This window comes from Lynx canadensis, chromosome A2 (genome assembly GCF_007474595.2).
Source record: "Lynx canadensis isolate LIC74 chromosome A2, mLynCan4.pri.v2, whole genome shotgun sequence".
Taxonomy (NCBI): domain Eukaryota; kingdom Metazoa; phylum Chordata; class Mammalia; order Carnivora; family Felidae; genus Lynx; species Lynx canadensis.
Window position 1 is genome coordinate 117,915,011 of NC_044304.2, and position 8,092 is coordinate 117,923,102.

Sequence of the window (8,092 nt, forward strand, 5' to 3'; positions counted from 1 at the left end):
TGTACAGGAAAACTCACAAAACCTCAGAGTGGAATAAAAAACATTTTCGAAGACCCCTGCTGGCTCAGTCAACCCTAATGAGCTATTAGATCATTAGAGACTCTTTGCCATCAATTAGTCATTAGATCAGCAACCATTCATTGATGACAGGGCTCTCCTACTTAAAGGGATAGTACTGTTAGAATGCAAAGGAACCATTGCAGGTGTCTCTGAAACTCTCAAAAAAAAAAAAAAAAAAAAAAAAAAAAGTAGCACCATGTGGTCGTTTCAAGTCTCAGTTACTCCAGAACCTAAAACGAGGCTCATCTAGTATGGCTGCTTAAATTTTTCAGGTCACCTTGACTTAGTAAAGATTTCCAATGAAAGAAGAATAAAGGCTTATTATAGTTTATATGTAGCCATGTAGCCCAGGGAGGGTAGAACAGGCTTAAAGGCTCTTGTCCATGTGTTGTGTGAGTATCGTTGCCTTGCTCGTCATTTCTGTGACTTTCTAGGGCCTCACGTTCTTGGAGGTCTTTTCCTCCAATACCTTGTTCCTGCTGACCTCTGGACCTGTTTTGGACCTCAAGACTGCTCTCTTCTCTGGCCTGTGGCCACCAAGACACCTGAAGGCCTGCAAGTAGTACTCATATCATGCACTCATAAGGACCTATGGTGACAATTCCACATGTGTGCATGTGTGTGCTCGCAAATGTTACCTGGTAATCCAGCCTGGCAGATAAGTAACTGCTAACTAAGAATTGACGTTGGACATCATTTCGGGTAATAGTCGCTCCTCGTAACCGCACCAGGGTAGATGTCTTTGCCAGCTTTCCTCCTAAACACCTCCCGTCGGCTCTTCTTTCTCCCTCAACATACTCTTTCTCTCTCTCTAATTCTCAGGCTGCTCCCAGAACCTCAAAATCCCTCCAGTGTTACTAAGCAGAACCATTCACCACTGTCTGGGACCCAATCTGAAGGCAGTCGATTGGCCCATATAAGTATTTGCTAAAATGAAGACGGTTCTCTCCCCTAAGATGAGTTCTGCTGCAGCTCAACTAACAGGTGACTTTCCCCAAATATTTGTGTTTTTTTAAAAAAATTTTTTAATGTTTATTTATTTTTGAGAGAGAGAGAGAGAGAGGGAGAGCATGAGCGGGGGAGGGGCAGAGAGACAGGGAGACACAGAATCCGAAGCAGGCTCCAGGCTCCAAGCTTTCTGCACAGAGCCTGCCTCAGGGCTCAAACTCACGAACTGGAAGATCATGACCTGAGCCGAAGTCGGACACTCAACCGACTGAACCACCCAGGCGCCCCTTTCCCCAAATATTTGTAACATTTGTGTAAGTAATCAAAGATCATGTGCACCAGCGCTTGACATGTTTTCAGGAATTGCGTTGGAGAACTCCACTACCCACACTGCACCCACCATGACATAACACTTCCTGGAATGAACCAGGATCTCTTGTGGGCGGGTTTTGTCTGATGGTAGGTGAAGCCAAAGTTTGTCTCTGTTGGAATGCATTCCTGAAATTATAATGAGCAAATATGATTCCCAGTGAATAAATATGCACTTAAAAATGCTTCCTGGCTATCTTTAAGTGAAAGTAAATGGTATTACCTTTTAAACTAGTAAGAACACTTTGGAGGAGCATTCTTCCAGGGCACCTAGGTGGCTCAGTCGGTAGGGCATTCGACTTCGGCTCAGGTCATACTCTCAGTTTGTGGGTTCAAGCCCCATGGTAGGCTCTGTGCTAACAGCTCAGAGCTTGGAGCCTGCTCTGGATTCTGTGTCTTCTTCTCTCTATGCCCCTCCCCCACTCGTGCACCTGCGAACTCTCTCTCTCTCTCTCTCTCTCAAAAATCAACAAAAATTAAAAAAAAAAAACAATGAATGAAAGGAGGAGCATTCTTTGGCTGGGAATATCCAAGACTCAATGGGGAGGCTGAGGGCCCTTTTGAAGTGAGCGGAACTGAGTCGTCAAATCCTTTCTGCAACGACAGAAGCTGATGTTGGATAAAGGCTCAATTACTAGTCATGTTTACTTCAGAAAGCCTGTTAATTTTAGTTCATTTATCTTCAAATTTACTTTAATGCTCTATAGACCACATTGTTGTTTAGTTCTTTCTGTAAAAGAAGAACTAGAACTACGGAGTAAAGCTTGTGTTATTTATTTATTTATTCATTCATTCATTCATGAATGTTTATTTTTGAGACAGAGAGAGAGAGTGAGAGAGTGCAAGCAGGGGAGGGTCAGGGAGAGGGAGACAGAGGATCCAAAGGAGGCTCCGTGCCGACAGCAGAGAGCCCAATGTGGGGCCCGAAGTCATGAACCATGAGATCATGACCTGAGCCAAAGTCCGACGCTCAACTGACTAAGCCACCCAGGTGCCCCAAAGCTTGTGTCTTTTTAAAGGTGAAATGGTTCTCTGATATTCATTTTTGGGGGAATCCTGGGATACCAAGCAATAATGACATTAATCCCTTTCTGATTTTTTTTAACCAAATTTTTACTTTATGTGGGGAGCAACGCAGAGCCCTATTGGACATTATCTCACTTTTTCTCGTAGCTCCCCCATGAGGCATCCTATTTTATACTGGAGGAAACTGATCTCATTTCACCTACATATTACTTTTTCCAGAGGCTTCCCTAGCTTCCCCTATTATCATGCTTGTCACAATTTACCATAAATGTTTGTCTGTCTCTTGGCCCCAACAGATCAGCGTGGGCAAGAACCACATCTGTGTTGTTACCTAATTCAGTGTGCCTAATTCAGTGCCTTGCATATGTTAGGTGCCTAATAAGTATTTGCCTACTGGCTGGCTGGAACAATGAATCAGCATAGAGAGGAAGAGTAACTCACTCAAGGCCATTGGTAGAAAGTGGAACCAAGACTCAGATCCATGGCCCCTGGACCGTGGAGCCCAAGCTCTTAAATGTCATGTAGCAATTTCCTCCATCCCATGCCCAACCCCAACACAAAAACATGTTGATTTGAACAATAATATCTTTCTTGCTGCCAAGGCACACACTTTTAGTCTTTGTGGAAACATGAGCTCATTAGCAAAGCATCTTTTGTCACTGGGGAAAGGCACAATTCGTCCCTGAGTTTACCCCCTGCATGGTGTGCTGTGAAAGAGCCCCTCATCCTTGGTGTGCCCAGAAGCACCCAAGCCGAACCTTCTCCAGATCACGGTCAAAGCTCTGAAATCTGTTTAAGACTCCAAAGTCTGGCCTTGGGAAAGTCTTAATGGTCCAAATACAAAGGGGCGGAGTGGGGTGAGATGATGCAGAATTGAGGGTGGTGGGGGTTGTGCAGAATTTCTTTTCTTAAATGAAAAGCCCAAATAAAATAAATAAATGAAAACATAAATCACAGTGTCTTCTCCGGGCTCCTGGCTGGAGGAAAACAAATTAGAAAGGGCTTGAATGAAAGGAGTATTGAAGAAGCTTGACTTGAATTAAGTGGTTATATATTTTAAAAGCACTTTTGTTGGGTCCTGTAAAAATAGCAAATAAAAGGTAGTAATATCCCCTGACTCTGTGAGGCAAATACCAGTAATAAAGTAAAGTAAGCTTGGGTATGTGTATATGTGTGTGTATGTGGGTGGGGTGGGGGGGGGGCTGCAGAATTTAAGAGTATAAACTTGAGTAGAAGGGAAAAAAGTAAAGCATTTGGGTTAGAAACACTTTCATTTTCCCTTAATAATTAATGACGAGGTGCTATGGTTTCACATAGATACCGTGTGTCTTTCTAACGCCATTCACTTTCCTCTTAAAATGGCCCTAAATGAAATTTAAAGACATAACTTGATTTTTTTTTCTTTGACAGGCAACCTACAAGAGTTATTTCAGGGCTATCGAATGGTTATAATTTAGGATCCATTTTACAATCCCTCCATACGTAGGCGGAGAAGACTTTCACAATGAAAACTGTAGCAAGCACCAACCACAGCCAACCCGCAGTTCCTTTTTGACCCGCCGTGTCGTTATTAATTGAAAAGTTAACATCAACTGGACAGCATAGATACTTTTAGAAATCTATAGAGGCTTGAGCCGCGAGTTGCACAAAAACGGTCATGGAGGAAAATAACACAGAAGAAGTTGCCAGGAAAGAGCTAAATGAACTTTCTCCTTGTTAAGAAATGTTTAGGTCCTTTTGTTTGTAAATGGCAGGTGGGTGGTACAATTCCAGTGTAATTTCAGAAAGCCATCTTCTGAATGTAATAAACATGTCTGCAATAATAGGATTCAGAAAATCGCAAAATGCATTCCAGAAACCCTTTGATTGTGCATACAGAACAGAGGATTTAGCTATAATTGGCTATAACACAGTTATGGACGGCAAATGACACACGGCGGAGCTGGGTGATGTAGCAGCTCTGATTAGCGACGGTAAGGTTCAGCTGAACATTGCGAATAAAACAACAAGTGCATGGTGACACAGCACCTGCCCTCCCTCCCTTCCTCTCACCCACCTTCCCTCCCTCCCTTCTTCCCTCTCTTCCTGCCTCACTCCCTTCCTTCCTCACTTTCTCCCTTTCTGTTTAATTGAAGCCTCATAACTTAGACTAGAGAACTTAGTTTGTTATTACCCAACGAATCACATGTCAGCCAAGCCTTCATTTTCTTCAGAGAGTCACAGTTGTGTGGAAAGGGGAAGTAGGAGCCCATGGGGAATTGACTTTTTGGAGAACTGGATGTAATTTGAATCAAGAATTATAATAGGAAATAAACCATTACAATAAACAAGGAAACATGTACACAATTACTTTCACGGCGTAATTTTATTCACTCTAGTTGAGAAAATAAAGAGATAATACTGACCGTAGCACCTGGGTATTTAATGCAAACTGTAAAATCTATTATATTAAACAAAGTCAAAAGCAATGTGAAAGATCTTGAATCTATTCAAGGCATGCACCTCATTACAGACTTAGCAAATTAAAACACAAATAGGATTAGAAAAGAATAATGTAACAATCTCCCACCACGGTCCCTAGAGCATTAAGTCATAAATTGGGTTTGCATTAAATTGTGCCTGCAGTATTGAATTCAGGGAAAGAGCTGTAGGCTGGAGATAAACCATGCTGGGCTGCTCACCAACTTTGGCAAAGCTATGTGTTTTCTGAGACGTGTAGTAAATTTGTTAGACTATAGCAGGTCTACAAAAAATGAGCACTTGGTATCTTAATTAAAAAAATGGCAATGTCACGCCATATGTGGCTTGCAGAGATATAAATGCAGACAAAAATCCACACGTGAAACAGAGCTCTGTTACCCAGGTAAGTTTAAAGCCATTTCACTAAATGCACTGCTTAATACTAGAGACAGGGTTCGTGCGTTTTAACTCTCAACACCGAGTTTTTGATCAATGTTGTTTTGTTTTAATTTTTGTTTGCAAAGGAAGGAAGAAGTGGAGAAAGCGAACCATCCTCTTTAGCGAACACATGCGGGCTTGTAGACTATTCAGAGGAATACTCTCTTTCTTTCCATGTGACGATTAGACCTTAACTATTCTGGCTGATCTATAGAAAAATACATGTGATTTATTTTGAAAAAGCAAGTGAATGTACTTAAATTAATTTTTAAATGACGCAGGTTTTTGAAAGACTCTGTCCACTACAAAGCTTGTTCCTTCCGTTAGGGGTTTTACTCTCTTTGATCTGCGTCCTAATCCTTTGTATGAGGGAGACTAATCAGGAAAAGAGGAAACTGTTCAGCTTATTGTGTGGCCTCATGTGAATTCCCATCTGTTGCCTCTTTGCAAACGGGCAGGCCAAATGCAAAAAGCCGATGGTTGGTCCTGTTTCCTCAGGGCCACTCTCAGGTACAGGACTCTATTTTACTTTCTCTGACTTCCTAAGGCTGCTATGAGAATTCCAGAAAATAGGGAGTGTGACTTCCCGTGCTCAATGGTGTGCGGGAACTTTTCCGTACTTGAGAGGATTGTTTCTAGACCTTCCTGTTAGGGGAAGTCCACGTATCTCCTGGACAATTCCTTTTCCCTTCCTTGTCTCTGGGCTCGCATACTCCCTTCCAGCCCCCCCAGCTGCTCTGACCTCCAGGCGAAGGGTTTCTACATCACACTTAGTAACAGACAGTCTGTTTCAGCTGGCATTGCATAGTTTTAAAAGCTTATTTGAAAGTCTAAATGGCTCCCATTTTGGCTTTAGTAAGACAAATATGGGCAAAAACACGCAGTGCCCCTTAAGTATGATGGATACTCAGGACCCGCTGAAGTTTCCCGTAGCCAAAGTCTGGCTCATCATCAGGGCAATTTTTCTGCTGCGTTATTTATGTGGTGGTTTTTCTTCTAATTATGGCTCATGATGGCTGTTAGTGTTGAACAGTAAGAGAACTAACTGCATTGTACTGCCATTTAACTCCGGCCCATAAAACGGGTGATAAAGCTGAGGGCTTAAAACCAAAACAAAACCCCCCAAAACGTAACTTTCTGTGACAAGCTCACATCCGCTTCTGCCATCCCGAGGCTGGAAACCTTCACGGAGGAAGCACACGGAGGTGGGTGACTTCTGAGGCCTGGGAACCTCACGTTTCACTCAGGCTTCACCCTTAAGTAATCCTTTATTGTAGACAAAACAACCCCCGACCTCGGATATAATTAACACATGCCAGGTTTAATCAGAACCAGTGAGCTTGTTGTTTGGAAACTAATGAAAGCAAATAGATGTTACTTAACACCATAAATAATGAAAGGTCCTTTGTTGTTCTCAATTTTGATTACTATTTTTTGATGGTAAGACACATGCTACTTGGTGCGTGCATAAACAAAGAAGATAAATGGCCGGGATGAGAATGAGTTGTCCATAATCTGATTAAAGCGATAGGGCTGGCTCCTAGGCCAATCGCGCAGGGCTTAATGATTGGGTTGTTGTTCTTAATATGTCTCGTGTTCACTCTTAAAGAAATCAAGAAAAATGTTAAGAGGTTGCTGTTATTTTACCAGTGGCGTTGGGTTGTCTGTCGGAGATTCTGACAGGAAAAGAACATTCTCTGTGCCTGGAACACAATGTCCAGCCACGTATACTAATTTGCCCAAATGATATCAGGAAGGCATTCAAGACCTAAATCTGCCCCAATTCATTCACTGTGCTGGCACACACAGCCATCGGGGATAAGGCAAGGACACTCTTGGTTTTACGGAGGCTACGAGGCGATAACATAGCTGCAAAACGCCACTAACCTTCTGTGTGGTTATTTCCTTTCTCTTCTGGACAGAACACTTCTGGATTTCAGTAAAATGTCTACTAGTGTTTGCAAGGGAAGTGCATTATTTAAAAGCTTGTGGCTACTCCAGCCTCTTGGGATATTAGGGAGCAAACGTACAGTGATGGTTGAGTTCTGTAAGAGCCCACGTTGGTGGACTGTGATGATTTCCATCCCTTCATTTAGTCATGAGTTCTATGGTCTTGTGTGTGAATGCACATTTGTGTGTGTGCGTGTGTGTGTGTGTGTGTGTGTGCACATTCACACATACCATAACTCATAACCGAGTGGTCCTGCAAATTTAAACTGATAAGAACAGATACTACACTTGATCTTAGCCAAAAGGCCGAGAAGCGATTGGTCCTGCAAATTTAAGTCGGTCTGAGAGAGAGGTCCCACTAAGTGCACTGCCTGCCACATACGATCATGGTGGAGTCTGGGGATGTCCTAATACATTTCATTTATTTTTTATTGACTTTATTTTATGTTATCTTGTTTTTTCAAGTGGGCTTCATGCCCAACGCGAAGCCCAATCGTGGGGCTTGAACTCAACAACCTTGAGATCAAGACCTTAGCTGACATCAAGAGTCGAATGCTTGGGGCGCCTGGACGGCTCAGTCGGTTAAACATCTGACTCTTGATTTCGGTTAGGTCATGATCTCACAGTTACGAGACGGAGCTTCATGCCCAGCGTGGAGCCTGCTTAGGATTCTCTCTCTGCCCCTCCCCCATGAGTACTCGCGCGCGCTCTCTCTCTCTCTCTCTCTCTCTCAAAAAAAGGTAAATTTAAAAAAAAAGAGCCCAATGCTTAACCAACTGAGCCACCCAGGCACCCCCATTTTAGGATTGCCCTAATGCCATTCAGCCATTAAGTTCTTTGT

At 42.8% G+C, this 8,092-nt stretch overlaps 1 pseudogene; it reads right to left on the minus strand.

The window, feature by feature from the left end:
• Positions 1-7,445: 7,445 nt before the first annotated feature.
• On the minus strand, positions 7,446-7,569 carry LOC115509545 (annotated as a pseudogene).
• Between the last annotated feature and the right edge of the window lie 523 nt (positions 7,570-8,092).